The 17,500-nt window shown below is 35.3% G+C and overlaps 1 protein-coding gene across 6 annotated transcripts in view; it reads right to left on the bottom strand.

Moving 5' to 3' along the window:
* Positions 1-17,500, bottom strand: part of LOC115209482 (low-density lipoprotein receptor class A domain-containing protein 4) — a 162,610-nt gene that overhangs the window by 108,301 nt on the left and 36,809 nt on the right. Inside the window, exon 1 of one of the 6 annotated variants that reach the window (XM_029777925.2) lies at positions 16,113-16,217. The exons of the other annotated variants lie outside the window; for them this stretch is intronic. The gene's annotated coding sequence lies outside the window, so the exon portion shown is untranslated. Of the gene's footprint in view, positions 1-16,112; positions 16,218-17,500 lie in introns of those variants that run through there. 6 annotated transcript variants of the gene reach the window in all.

The raw sequence follows: 17,500 nt of genomic DNA on the forward strand, positions 1-17,500 counted from the left end.
TATAAGTATGACATGAGTGAAACTCTTATCTTTGAGTCACTCTCATAACCTGCGAATTAAAAAATATATAAAAAAAGTATGTGTGTGTGTGTATTATATATATATATATATATATATATATATATATACTCATGTACTGAGTTGTATCTCTGTTTGCTCCACTAAACTTTTATATAAAAATCACACAAACACACGGAAAATATATATACACACATGTTTGCGTGTGTGTGTTAAGAGACAAATAGATATAGTGTAAACCTGTATGGGCGGATTTATTTGTATGTATGTGCGTGCGCATCTGTACGCGTGTGTATGCTTATGCAGGTCATAGCCATACGAAGAGAATACTGCAGTTTTATGCAGAAATAATACTAAGTAACTGCGCAGATTCATATTCAAACATAATTACGCAACTGCGCACATTATATACGCACATACACGTATATACATAGATACACATATAAAATCATTTATGTGTGTGCGTGTATGTATATGTGGATATGTACATATATATATATATATATAATGTAAAATCCAGTTGCCATTCACACATGCATATACTCACAAAACAATGGCAGAATACATGTGTACGCTTGTGAGCATATTTGTACATATGAATTGTTTGTACGTATGAGCATGGCACTGTAAGAGTGTTTGGAGTGCTCATGTGTCATTTAGCCCCAGGTCAGTCCGATCCATTATACGCAGTCCTATCTTTGATTCCAAAGTCTCATATGTTCTTAAGACTAAAGAACGTGATGAAGCAGACTGTCGCTATTTCTAGCAGATTCAACAATCGTGTCTGTCTATGTATATGTAAAATATGTTTGCGTATATGCACATATACATAGATACACACATAGAATCATTTATATTTATATATATGTGTGTGCAAGTGTATATGTATATATGTGTATGTGTGTGTGTATGTATGTGTATACATATATGTGTGTGTAAATATGGGGGTACATGTAAGTATGCATACATATATATATAGATATCTGTGCCTTGTTTAGCCAATCCCTTTACGAAAGAGGAAGAGAGTGGAAGGCAATGTGTGCTCCATATAGTCCACAGCGGCTAGCTCAAACATTTTGATATGGCCTCTCTGATACATACATACATACATATATATATATATATCACATATAAAACACAGACACAAGCATATACGCATACACACAGATTTGTATATACATATACATACATATGTATGTGCGTGTATGTATAAATTTGTCGGTATGTGCGTGTGTGTGTATATATATATATATATGTGTGTGTATATACTGACACGCACACATATATACAATGAGTATGTGTGTCTGTGTATATATATATACACACACACACACATATATATATATATATAAAGAGACTCATACCCATACAAGCATATTCATAAAAGCTTGTATGCATTTACATATATTTTACATATGCATACAATGAAGAAGTCTCTATGTGTCACTTAACCTGCAAGCAAAACCTACAGCCTACAAAGTCACTTCCATATCACATCCTATCATCTTGAAAAATTTCAGCTTAACAGACAGGAGATAATCATGGCTGGAATGACTTTGACGAGAGATCTTCTCCATCCGAGACTGATATGGAAGTGTTAAACAGCAAGTAGGGATGCACTGCACATGCATGTGTGAGTGTAGATAGATAGAATTATGACGGCTTGCAGTATTGCATTTGTGTAAATTGTAAGAAATTGCGAAAGGAAACACTCAGTGCTGTTTAAGTAGAGAGGAATAGTATTTATTGAAAGCTGAGTCTTTGTTCGTTGTTACTCGGAGTTTCCCTTTTTCGCATATTCGATACAAAATATGGCATGTTGAGACTCAATACGGACCAAGATTTGAATGTACATACATATTATATATATATATATATATGAAGAGCGTTCAATGTATATATATACTGGTTTAATAGCAAATATTGCCTGTTTCCCTATATGTGTGTGTGGGTATGCGTGAATATATGTGTATATATATATATCACACACAAATATATAGTTATATAACCATATGAAACTTGTGTGCATGAATATGCACGCGTATGTACATATATATAGACAGAATCAAATACATATATATATATATGTGTGTGTGTATGTATGTATGTATGTATATACATACATACACACACACACACACTCATTTTCCCCCACTTTTTTTTTCTTTCTAGTGGTTTCAGAGACTAAACTACTGCTATGCAGGGGAACTGGCTTCAAAGGTTTTAGTCCATCATAACCATCCAAGTAATTATTTCAGTCTGGCACACATTTTGTCAATCTCTAACCACTGAAACTCTGTTATGGGACATGAAAAGGCAAAATATAAACCAGAGCACACACACACAAATGAATATCTTCTACGCAATTTCCATCCGTTGAACGGCACCCACTCACGAGGATTTTGACAATCTAAGGACAGCGAAGAAAACACTTGCCCAAAAACTGATGCGCAGTAGTATTGAACACAGAATCAGGTTGTTTCGTAACAAAAAAAACATTTTTAACCCGAGTAAACCTCACACCCATATTACACTGAACACAGTCCCAGACGCATAGAGATAAGGTGCGTATTCTCAAACAAGCCAAACCATGCCAAGATTACCAAATTCTGCTACAATAATTATGATTATACTTAAGTGTGAATGTATGGACATGACTATAAGCATATGCATGTGTGTGTGTATGTACACACACACAAACATAAATGTCCAACTGCAGAAGAGAAAACAATGTCAAACTACGAAAAAGGACATTTCTTATTTAACTGCGCAGAAGCATAAATACTTTATATAAGGATATTTATATCCAATTCTAACTGCCTGTCTGTCAGTCTCTCTCTCTCTCTGCGTACACACACACATGCGCGCGCGCGTATGTATTACATGCAGATTCACACATAAATACACAGATAATCATTATGCATTTACATGAGCATATATATTTATGAGTGTATGTATATATATATATATATACACATACATGTGTGTGTATAGATATGTCTATGAGTGTGCCTAAGTAAATATATACACACATATATATATATATAATTGAAATAGATAAATGAATTATCTTATTACGGATAATTCAAATGATAACCGATACTTGGGTAGCAAAATTCACAACAGAAAAAGCACGGTTGAAGTTACGACCATGGGGCATAAGATCCGTGCCTTAGTGCGGAAATTTGAAGTTTTATATATTAAGTATAGTAAAGAATGGAGCTGAAGGAAGATTTAACCAAGTTCCTTTATTTTATTTTCGACATATGTTTCGAAGTCAGACTTCGAAACATATGTCGAAAATAAAATAAAGGAACTTGGTTAAATCTTTGTTCAGCTCCATTCTTTACTATACTTAATATATATATATATATATTCGTGGATATACATATGCGTGTATCTGAATGTACCTAAATCAGAAATAGGCCATATATAGTGAGACACGCAACCAAAGATCAGGCTCAGTAGTGGGTCCACACGCCACCCAGTACTCACAGTAATTTGACACAGGGCATCAACCTCAGGATAACAATGAATACCATAACTATTTTTTGCTTAATTATATATTTCTCTGTGTGTGTGTGTGTGTGTGTGTGTATGTAGATTCATTCACATGTATATGAATATGTATTTATATATATGTGTGTGTGTATAAGTGCGATTGGGAACTTATATAATTGAAGGTTAAAACAATTGACAGTAAATTTGAAGTCTGTGTTTATTTGCCATCATAACACAGTTTTGTGATGGCATATAGGCCAAAACTTTGAAGTTACTGTCAACTTTTTTGCGAAAAATAATATAAATATGGTACTTTACCAGCAAGTATTCAGTGGTCCACAATTTAATATCGATCAACTATTTTTATATTACTTTTCATTCAAAAATATACATTCATACACACACGCGTGCACATATGCATACATATATTTATACATACATGCATACATATATTTATACTTACATACACACACACATATATATATATATATATATATACACATGCACACATATACATAAACTTATATACACATATGTAGTATACAAATGCATACATATACAATAGTATTGGTTTTACATGAAGAATTTGAGTTTTGTCGCATGAAATCAATGGTAATATTGTTAATGTAAAAATAATGGTCTAGTCTATTTGTAGAATGCTAGTACATGAGAAATTACAAGAAACAATGAGAAGCATGTTGATGCAAAAAGTGACAGGTTGAATAATTCTTTTTACATCCAAGAATTCCATTGCACTACTAAATTCCAGATCTGAAGTTTTCAGCAAATGCAAGCACATGGACAAATTTCTGTTAGTAAACTGGAGAACACCACCCTCTCTGGATTGAGCAGTTGTTTTGCAGACTTTGGAACCCCTTTCCATTGAATTATTCAACATCAATCTTCTCATTTTTTTCTCATGTACAAGCATCCTGATTTTCATAGAGAATAGACCAAGTACTCAGAGCTTAAAGACAGCTTGGAGACACAAGGTGTGTTATAAAAACTTGCCAAGGCACATGTCTTCAAAGCAAGAAACTATTAGTAGCTCATATTTTTAAACTGTGTACATTAAATTATATTCATCTCTAATAGGATAAAATATGTTTTTCCTTGATCTTATCTTAACAGAAGAGTAAACTATAAATATATATATACATATATTTACATACATATACACTTGTGCGTGTATATCCTCTTATTCTTTTACTTGTTTCAGTCATTTAACTGCAGCCATGCTGGAGCACTGCCTTAAAGGGTTTTAACAAATCGACCCTAGGACTTATTTATTTCAAGCCTAGTATTTATTCTATTGGTCTCTGTTGCTGAACCACTAAGTTATGAGGAGGTAGACAGATCAACACCAGTCGTCAAGTGGTGATGAGGGGACAGACATGGACACAAAGACACACATGTATGTATGTATATATATGACGGGCTTTTTCAGTTTCTGCCTACCAAATCCACTCACTTGGCCAAGGTGCCACACAGTGGGATTGAACTGGGAATCACGTGGTTAGGAAGCAAGCTTCTTACCACACAACCACACCTGCACATGTAAATATACATATAACAGTACACCACCAATTTGCCAGTACCTGATTGATGAGTACTTATTTAATGCAGATGAATTGTGAGGAGGAACCCAAAATTTCTGTGGCCATTAGTTTTCCTGTGTGACCAAAGGTGGCTTTGTGAATTACTGATGTTCATATGTATTTCTTACACTGCACTTGTTGGCGGGACACTAAGATTTTGAGAGATCTGCTTATTTAGCTTAAAGTTACCTTCAGGTAAGAAAACTAACAGTATCAACATTAGTGTCAAACATAAACACTAGTCACATCAATCCCAGATAAAGTAGACTTGTTTATGGTATTTTATATGCCGCTACATTCTGAGTTCAAATTCCGCAAAGGTTGACTTTACCTTTTATCCTTTCAGGGTGGATAAATTAAGTACCAGTGAAACATTGGGGTTGAAGTAATTGACTTGTCTCCTCTCCTTCAATTTCAGGCCTTTTGCCAATGGTAGAAAGGATTATTATTAGTAGTATTAAGGTGGTGAGCTGGAAGAATCGTTAGCATGCTGGACAAAATGCTTAGTGGTACTTCACCCGCTGCTATGGTCTGAGTTCAAATTTTGCCAAGGTCAACTTTACCTTTTTATCCTTTTGGGGGTTGTTAAATTAAGTACTAGTGAAACATGGGGGCTTATGTAATCGACTAGTCCTCTCTCCCACAAATATCAGGCCTTGTGCCTGTAGTAGAAAAGATTATTATTATTATTATTATTATTATCATATAACCTTGGTAAGGCGGCAAGCAGCATTTCTTCGGGCTCTTTATGTTCAATTTCAGCTGAGTTTGACATTGCCTTTCATCCTCTGAGGTCAATAAAACGAAGTTGAAAACTAGGGTCAGTATAATCGAACTAATTACTCTTCCCACCTAAAATTGCTGGCCTTGTGTCAAAATTTGAAATTGTTATTAAGTGACTATGGATGGTTTAGCAAAAAAGTTAATCTGCCAAAGCTATAGAGCCAAGCAATCAGGAAAATCAGTATACTTATACATACATACCTACCTACTGTGGAGGCGCAATGGCCCAGTGGTTAGGGCAGCGGACTCATGGTCATAGGATCGCAGTTTCAACTCTCAGACTTGGTATTGTGGGTGTTTATTGAGCGAAAACGCCTAAAGCTCCACTAGGCTCCGCCAGGGGGTGGATGGTGATCCCTGCTGTACTCTTTCGCCGCAACTTTCTCTCACTCTTTCTTCTGTTGGCCTGCTCGCTTAGCCAGCGGGGTGGCGTCATTTGAAGGCTAAAACAATGCGAGGCGCATTGTGACCAGCGATGTGTAGCAACATCTGATAGCCTGGTTGGTCACGTGATCACGCGACATACCTACTAAATTATCAAAAGTGATGGGACTATATGTCAGCTTAATCTTCTGCAAAATGGGCAAGGCATAGAGTTGTAATAATGGAGTGATTGATGGGGAGGGTATGATAAAGAGAAGAAAGATAGAAGAAGCTGAATTTACTTAGGTTCATTACCATATTAAAGACCTTGAGAAATAATGGAATAAGATTCTAAAATAAAATAAAATAGGGGTGGCAATCAAATCACAATAGAAAAAAAGGTCACAATATATGGATTCAAGTAATCCCATAGTACTCATGAAAAATGCTCTTTAATATATTGTACAAACCATATAGAATATATAGTAATATACAAGAGAAAGGGATAACACAGACATGTAAGTAATTTATTTATTATTGAATATAATATAAATTATTTGCATGTTTTGAGTTATGAAACAACTTGTCCTAAGTTTAGGATTTTTCTTATTCTTTTACTTGTTTCAGTCATTTGACTGTGGCCATGCTGGAGCACCACCTTTAGTCGAGCAAATCAACCCCAGGACTTATTCTTTGTAAGCCTAGTACTTATTCTATCGGTCTCTTTTGCCGAACCACTAAGTTGCGGGGAACTAAACACACCAGCATCAGACACACAAACATATACACACACATACATATATACGACGGGCTTCTTTATTTGTTCATCAAAATATTTTTCTGTCATTTATACACACATAGAGAGGTACGCATATATGTACCTCATCAACATCATCATTTTGTAATATCCATCAACCATTGTGACATGGATTTGACAGTTCAACAGAACAGCTCCAAGGATTGCATCATACTCCAGTGTCTGCTTTGGCATCGTTTCTATACATCTTTGATCTCTAACACCAATCACTTTACATAGAGTCCTGGAAGCCATTATCAAAGCACCAGCATTAGTGAGATTCCCATGCAGCTTGACAAGACTAAGGCCTATGTTGACTGAATGAGACTACGAAAGAGGTGGTGTTATGCTACCGACTATAGATCCAATGTACTTTTGCAAGTACTGGTGTCTCAAGACAATATTCACATTCTTTTATTTTTACTTATCTGTCATTAGACTGCGGGTTGAAGGGTTTTCGTCAAACATATAGACCCCAGAACATATTTCTTAGAGCCTAGTACTTATTCTATTGGTCTCTTTTGCCAAACCACTAAGTTACGTGAATGCAAACACATATAAACGATGGGCATCTTTCAGCTTTGGTCAGCCAGAGGCTATAGTAGAAGACACTTGCCCAAGGTGCCATGCAGTGGGACTGAACCTGGAACAATATGATAGGGAAGCAAGCTTTTTACCACACAACCACACCTGCACATATGTATATACTTATACCTATGCCATCATCATTTTAATGTCAACCTTTTCCATGATAGCATGTGTGAGACAGGTTTTCTATAGCTGGATGCCCATCCTGTCACCAACCATCACCTGTTTCCAAGCAAAGTAATATTTCTCTATGGCCAGACATGCCTTCATGAAAGATTACAAATGAAGGAGACTTCTTCTATGATGGTGACACTTGTTTGCAACTATCAAGCAATGGAGACTGTAACACATGCACTCACACACACACATACATCATGATCATCATCGTTAAACATCCACATTCCATGCTGGTATCAGATGGACGGTTTGACTGAGGACTGGCAAGCCAGATACACACACACACATGTATACATATATATAGACATATATATCATCATCATCATCGTTTAACGTCCGTTTTCCGCGCTAGCACGGGTTGGACGGTTCGACCGGGGTCTGGGGAGCCAGGGGCTGCTCCAGGCTCCAGTCTGATCTGGCAGTGTTTCTACAGCTGGATGCCCTTCCTAATGCCAACCACTCCATATATATATATAATATATATATATATATATATACACACATACATATATACATATACATGTGGAGGCGCAATGGCCTAGTGGTTAGGGCAGTGGACTCAGGTTCATAGGATTCCCAGACTGGGTGTTGAGTGTTTATTGAGCGAAAACACCGAAAGCTCCATGTGGCTCTGGCAGGGTGGTGGAAGACTACCACCGCAACATTCTCTCACTCTTTCTTCCTGTTTCTGTGGTACCAGTATTTCAAAGGCCCAGTCTTTCTGCACTTTGTGTCATGCTGAATCTCCTCGAGAACTATGTTATGGGTATATGTGTCTGTGGAGTGCTCAGCCACTTGCACATTAACTTCATGAGCATGCTGTTCCGTTGATCGGATCAACTGGAACCCATTGTAACTGATGGAGTGCCACATACATCTACATACACACACACACACACACACACATGCATATATGTATGCTCATTCACACACATGCATATTCATATATACAGATACACATGTTTATATATATATATATATATATATATATATATACATTCATAGAAACAGACAAGCATGCACATGTATAAACATATACACACACATCCATTTACACACATACACATATATGTATATGCATACACAAACACACACACAAATACATATTACATGCATGACTATGCAGTACACTGCATGTACAGTGTGTGTTTTTGAGAAAATTTTTTCAATACACAAGTGCAATTGTTCTTCAGATCTACATTTCTTTATACAAATTCATGCCAGCGTAAAAGATATACAAAATGAATAAAAAACAAACCATATATATGAGGGTTTTATACATATAAATATATATACACATTCACACACACATTATATAGATATATATATAATATACACATTCACACACACACACACATAACCCAAAATTCACATTCAATGTAAATGTATGTCTGTATATGTATGTGTGCATTAGTTTAGCGCCAACCAGAATGCTCATTCAGTGGAACTACAGAGATCAAAGGGACTGCATGTATGGACGATACAAAACAGGCTCGGATGATTTACAACAGCAGCAGCAACAACAACAACAACAACATCAGTTCGGTTTAATAATTAATCTTCAGTGAAGTCTTGCTTTTCCTTTTTCTTCCGTTTTGTTTTTCCATTTTTCAAACTCTGTACTCGGAGCCATTTACAACAGAGTAGCAAATATGATGTAAGGCACCCAGACTGGGATGGGGGCAGGGGAAGGAGGTTGGGAGGGTGCCATCGAGGCTAACGGAAATGGTATAAAAGACCAAGGCATTAAATAAAGGTTAGGGCGTCAGTAAGACATATATGTACACACGCATATATATATATACATATATATACACACATATATACACATACATATATATACATACACATACATATATATACATATATACACATATATATATATACGATGAAAGTATAAAAAATTTATTTCTGTATCTTTCAATACATCTCAATGTTTCTAAAGCAAACTTTGTTTACTTTCATCATAAGTTGAATTTAACATTAGCGTCTTATGAAGCTAAATTTATAAGTTCTAAAATTGCAGAAGAATTCGATACTGGGCAGTTTAGCTTAATGGTAAAGCAACTGAGGCGTAATCACAGAGATGTGCGTTTGAGTCTCATAGCTGGCTGGTAATGTATTTTTCTGCATTGTATGGATAATTTATCCTGTTCACACTATTTTATTAGCATTATCATGCGTTTGAGAATAAAAAATTTATTTCTGTATCTTATATATATATATATATACACACACACACACACATACACACACACACATATACATACACATATATATATATACACATATATACATACATATATATAAACATATACATACATATATATATATGCATATATATACATACACACATCTATATATATACATATGCATACATATATACATATGCATATATATACAGATACATTTATATACATATATATATATGCACATATATACATATATATTCACATATATATACATACATAATATATACACACACACACAGATATAAATATATATACATATATATAAATTTAATTTGCCAAAATATTTTTGTCACTTTGAGACCGCGACCTGTTCACTGACAAAATTCCGTGATGCAGTAGAGAATTTTGTCAGTGAACAGGTCACGGTCTCAAAGCGACGAAAATATTTTGGCAAATTAAATTTAAATGTTGAAATGAATCTAACGGTTTTTTGGGTTTTAAATGGATAATAAACACTTTCCATGCTGTAATTGTTTTTGTTCCAGCACAACATTTCAGATCAGGTCACTTGCTATGCATGTACATCTCTGTAATTATGATAATTATTATTGCACTAATAATAATCCTTTCTAAAATCTTGAGGGAGGGTGATAGACTATTACATCAACCCTAGTGATTGACTGATACTTATTTCATCGACCCTGAAAGGATGAAAGGCAAAGTGAACATTAGCAGAACTTGAACTCAAAACATAAAGATGGATGAAATGCTGTTGAGTATTTTGTTCGGAGTTCTGCCAGCTTAATAAAAGTAATAATATTGGTTTCCAATTATGGCACAAGGCCAGCAATTTCAGGGGAGGGGCTGAGTGAATTACATTGACCCCAGTGTTCAACTGGTACTTATTTTATGGACCCATTATTTGAATTGAGAACATAAAGTTTGAAGAAATGCCACTAAACATTTTGTCTGGTGTGCTAATGATTCTGCCAACTTGCTGCGTTGATAATAATAATAATCCTAGTAGAGGCAGAAGGCCTAAAATTTTGGAAGAGGGGCTACTTGATTATATTTTTCCCAGAGCATAACTGGTACTTTATTTCATCAACCCTGAAAGGATAAGAGGCAAAGTTCACCCCAACAGAATTTGAACTCAAAATGTAAACATGGATGAAAAGCTGCTAAGCACTTTACTTAGCATGATAACATTTTTGCAAGCATGCCACCTTAATAATAAATAATAAATAATAATAACAATGGTTTCAAATTTTGGCACATGGCAAGCAATTCAACTGGTACAAAGACCCTGAAAGAACGAAAGGCTAAGTCGAACATGAAGACAGATGAAATGCCACTAAACATTTTGCCCAGCTGCAAATGATTCTGCCTGTTTATTATATAATAACGTGTTTTGTTGTTAAAGGACTAGGGTACAGTTGATTATATCAACCCCAAAACTTCACTAGTACTTTATTTTATCGACTCTGGAAATACAGAAGGCAAAGTTGTCCTCAGAAGGATTTGAACTCAGAATGTTGCAAGATCTTTTGTCTGACTCTCATCATTCCAGCAATCTCTTATTAAGGGCCAAAAATATAAACAAAATTGTAATTCTAATATAGACACAAGAACTGAAATTTGAGAGAGAGGAGTATAGTCACATTAGAACATTTCTAATATCTAACTGCTCACTTTATATTGGGTTGTCTGGAAAGTTCATGCCAATTTTTAAAGGAAAGGAAAAGGTCAATGATTTTGTTGCACAATGCGTCTTCATCCTTCCTTTAACTTGAAAATACCCTCTTCCCAGAATTGAGTTGGTTTCATGGCAAAGAATTCATCAAGGTATCTTTTTACGTCATCTAAGGAATTGAAATTTTACCATTAAGACTATTCTGCAGAGACCTGAATAAGTGGAAATCTGAAGGAGCACTATCTGGTGAATATGGAGGGTGCGGTAACACATCCCAGTCAAGCTGCAGCAATTTTTGTCTGGTTCCCAAAGAAACGTGCAGTCTTGCATTATCATGTTGGAAAACAACATCCTTCCTGTTGGCCAATTCTGGACGTTTCTCTTGAATTGTTGCCTTTAACTCGTCCAATTGTGTGCAGTATTTCTCCGAATTAATTGCCTGGTTACTTGGGAGGAGTTTTATCTGATGTTCTGATGATTCTGCCAAACCAACCACTATATGATAATGATAATTTTTTTCTACAAAAGTGCAAGGCCTGAAATTTGTAGGGTATGGAGCTTGTTGATAACTTTGACCTCAGTGTTTGACTGGTACTTATTTTATTTATCCTGAAAGATGCAAGGCAAAGCCAACCTCAACAGTATTTGAGCTTGGAACATAAAAGCAGACAAAATGCCACTAAGCATTTCACTCAAAGCAGTAACAATTCAGCCATAATAATAACACTTTATACTTTGGACACAAGGTCTCAGATTTTATGGGAAGAGGATAGCCAAATCCATCAATCCCAATCAGTACTTATGAAGCCCAAAAGGACAGAAGGCGAAGTCAACCTCAGTGGGATTTGAACTCAGTGTGCTAAAGATTCTGCCAGCACCCCTCTTTAATAATAATAATGGTTTCAAAGTTTGCCACAAAGGGAGCAATTTTGAGAGAGGGGATGAGTTGATTACATTAACCCTAGTGTTCAACTGGTACTTATTTGATTGAGTCCGAAAGGATGAAAGGCCAAGTCAACCTCAGTGGAATTTGAACTCAGAATGTAACAACGGGCAAAATACCACTAAGCATTTCATCCAGTGTGCTAACGTTTCAGCCAGCTTGCAACCTTAATAATAATTGTAATAATACTCATTTCTACTATAGACACAAGGCCTGAAATTTTGGAGGAGAGGACTAGTCAATTAAATCAACCCCAGTACTCAACTGGTACTTATTTTATGGACCCTGAAAGGATGAAAGGCTAGGTCAACCCTGACAGAATTTCAATTCAGAAAGTAAAAATGGAGAAAATGCCACTAAGCATTTCATCTGGAATGCTAACAATTCTACCAGTTTTCCACAATAATAATAATGATGATGATGATAGTTTCAAATTTTTGGCACAAGGCCAGCAAGTTCAGGGAGGAGGTAAGTCAATTACATCAACCCCAGTTGATGGTACTCTAAGTTAAACTCAGAAAGGGGAGAGAGACAAAGATTAACCCTCATGTAGACATAACTAAATAGCACGGTCCATTTCATCCGATGCTCTAACAACTCTATCCTGTACAATAATAATAATTTCAAATTCTGGCACAAGCAGTTTGAGGGGGGGGGAACAAGTCAATTACATTGACCCCCAGGGTTCAACAGGTACTTATTTTATTGACCCTGAAAGGATGAATGGCAAAGTCAACCTCGACAGAATTTGAACTCCGAACACAAAGGCAGATGAAATACCACTAATCTTTTTGCCCGGTGTGCTAACTATTCTGTCAGTAATAGTATAATAATAATAATAATAATAATTCTTTCTACTATAGGCACAAGACATGAAATTTTGGGAAGGGGGATAGTCGATTACATCAACCCTAGTACTCAACTGGTACTTAATTTATCGACCCCAAAAGGATGAAAGGCAAAGTCGACCTCAGCGGAATTTGTACTCAGAATGTAGCAGCAGACAAAATAATGCGAAGCATTTCGCCTGGTGTGCTAACGATTCTGTCAGCTTGCCACCTTAATAATAATAATAATAATAATAATCTTTTCTACTATAGGCACAAGGCCTGAAACTTTGGGGAGAGGGATAGTTGATTACATTGACCCCAGTACTCAACTGGTACTTAATCTATCAACCCTGAATTTGAACTCAGAATGTAGCGGCAGATGAAATACTGCTAAGCATTTTGCCCGGTGTGCTAACGATTCTGCCAGCTTGCCACCTTATAATAATATAATAATAATAATAATAATATAATATAATAATAATAATAGTAGTTTCAAATTTTGGCATGAGGCTAACAATTTCGTTAGGGGAAGGGGTGTAGTTGTTGACTACATTGAACCTAGTACTTGACTGGTACATATTTTACGAAACTTGAAAAGATGAAAGGCAAAGTCAGCCTCTGCAGAATTTGAACTCAGATCATAAAGAATCAAAAGAAATGCTGCAAAGCATTTTATACGACATGCTAACTATACTGCTAGGTCACTGCCATAATAATAATAATAACAACAACAATAATGGTTACCAATTTTACCACAAGAAGGCAGCAGTTTCAGTGGAGGGGTTGAGTTAATTACATCAACCTCAGTGTTCAACTAGTACTTATTTTATCAACCCCAAACGGATAAAAGGCAAAGTTGACCTTGGCGGAATTTGAACTCAGAACGTAGTAACAGGTGAAATACTGCTAAGCATTTTGTCCAGTGCGTTAACGGTTCTGCCAGCTCGCTGCCTTAAATAATAATAATGATGATGATGATGATAATAATAATAATAATAATAATAATAATCCTTTCTACAATAGGCAAAAGCCTGAAATTTGGGGTAGGAGGATAATCGATTACGTCAACCTCAGTGCATAACTGGTACTTAACTTATCGACTCCAAAAGGATGAAAGGCAAAGTCGACCTCGCTGGAATTTGAACTCAGTATGTAGCGATGGGTAAAATATTGCTAATAATAATAGTAATAATAATAATAATAATAATAATAATAATAATTATTATTATTATCCTCATTACTTTTAATTTTGGCATAAGGCCAGAAATTTTAGAGAAGCAAGTTGACTACATTGGCCCAGCACTTGACTGGTACTTATTTTATCAAACCCAAAAAAGGATGTAAGGCAGAGTTTACCTTGGCAGAATGTGAACCCAAAATGTGAAGAGTCAAAACTGATGCCGCTAAGTATTTTGTTTGATGCATTAACGATTAAGTTGATGATACTGATTTTTAACACAGACAGAAGGGTTTTAATTTGGCAGAGAGTTGGTGTATATGTGTATGTGTGTGTGTGTGAGGTGGGGGGGTATGGTTGATTATATCAACCCTACATGATGTAATTTGACTATATATACCGAGTCCTTTGTTTCTATCAACCCAGGAAGGATGAAAAGCAAAGTCAACAGCAGCAGTATTTGAATTTCGAATGTAAAGCACTGGAAAAAATTACTGTAAAGCATTCTTTCTGACGCTCTAATGATTCCACTAGCCCATGATGATGATAATAATCATATAGCTAGTAATAATTCCTCAAGAACTGGTCTGATTGTTTCGAGTTGAAGCATCTATGCAGACATAGGTTATGATTAGAAAGTTACTGACATATGGAGAATGTCACGGGTTAGTTATACTGTAGGGCATATTATATATATATATATATATATATATATATATATAGAGAGAGAGAGAGAGAGAGAGAGAGAGAGAGAGAGAGATCTGCTATCTATATGATAGATACAGCTCATACTTTCGGTACACATAAGCCTCCTAGTAAATGCCTGTATGTATAACCATACTGATCTACACAGGGGTGTATACAAATGTGCATACACTGCCACTAGGGTATGTGCAATTTGCTTAAAATAACTGTGAAGGACACATTGGAAGAAAAATAAATGGGAAGGCCACATCTGCAATGTCCGATCATAGGTCTACTTGTCTCGAGCTGAGTTGAGGCTACACAAAAATGTGTGCGCAAACACTAGCATAAATGTGTGTATAACGGTACAAACATAAAAAACACACCCTGGAATTCACATACGCATACCACCTGTACAGATATACATATACACACGTATGTACTCACACACACACACACTCGCAATCATAAAGACAAGTATAAAGAAGTGCGCACTTATAAGTTCATGTCCCAACTACATTCAGTGGTGAAGAGCTTATGTACACACATTAACAAAACGCTATATGAATATACACACACTCAATAAAAGGGTGTGGACACACAACGTACAGTTTGATAACATGCACATACATCACACAAGAATAAAAATGAAACACGCTCAACTACACAAACAAAATTTCAAAGATATATATATATACGTATACACACATATAGATAAACAGATATACACCCATATAGATAGATAAACAGATATAAGTATTATACATACATATATATACACTGTTCCATGTTGATAAGCAAGCAGCAACAAGTAAACTGGTATACCGACCGATGCATACAAGGACATATAATTACAAAACACATACAGACACACGCATGCATACACATACATACGCACGCATGCGCATACATTCAGTTAACTACATATCCAGATAGAGCAATGTATTTACACACACACACACACATACATACAAACACATGTAGGCACATACATACACGCGCATGCGCATATATTCAAGTATCTATATACAAATATTGCAATATGTATGTGCGTGTGGGTATACATATATACACATGTATATATACATGCACACATACACATGCGCATGCATACAGATGTGCATGGATACACATACATGCACATGCACGTACATTTGGCTAGCTACATCCAGATGCAGCAATGTATATATATAAATATATATATGTATATATACACACAAATGTATAAACATATATACACGCGCATGCGCATACATTCAAGAAACTATATCTAGATACTGCAATATATATGTATTTATATATATATATATATATATATATATATATATATACGCGCACACATATGCATTCATGTGCATACATTCAACTAACTACATCCAGATACAGCAATATATTTATACAAATATACACACACACACACACACATACACAGATGTATACACATACATACATGCGCATGCGCATACATTCAAGTAACTATATCCAGACACTGCAATACACATGTGTATGTATGTATCTATCTATATATATACACACACACACATGCGCATGTACATACATGCAGTTAACTATATCCAGATATAGCTACATACACAAATACGCACACATGTGCATGCATGCAAACACATACATAAACATTCAGCTAACTATATTCAGATACAGCAATACATACATATATACATAATTATATATATATATTTATATATATTTTATATATATATATATATATACCTATATACATGTACACACACACATGCAGATGTGTAAGCATACACATATTTACACACACACACACACCACACAAATACATCTACCTCTATACACATTATACCCAAACAAACATACATACAAATGTATATGCATTACACATACATATATCGTCATATTCCATATATGTACATGCACGCGTGTGCACACACACACACACAAGCATATATGCTAGTATGGGAACTGAATGTGTGGGACACACCTAAGTTTTAGGTTCTATAACACACAAACTCACACACACACACACACCAAACACATACATATCTATATATATATATATAGTATATATATATATAATATTATATATATATATATATAGATAGTTATATATATAAAAATTTATATATATATTGTTAGCTTTAACACGGTGAGCTAGCAATATGAGCTCAC

This window comes from Octopus sinensis, linkage group LG1, assembly GCF_006345805.1.
Source record: "Octopus sinensis linkage group LG1, ASM634580v1, whole genome shotgun sequence".
Lineage (NCBI taxonomy): Eukaryota > Metazoa > Mollusca > Cephalopoda > Octopoda > Octopodidae > Octopus > Octopus sinensis.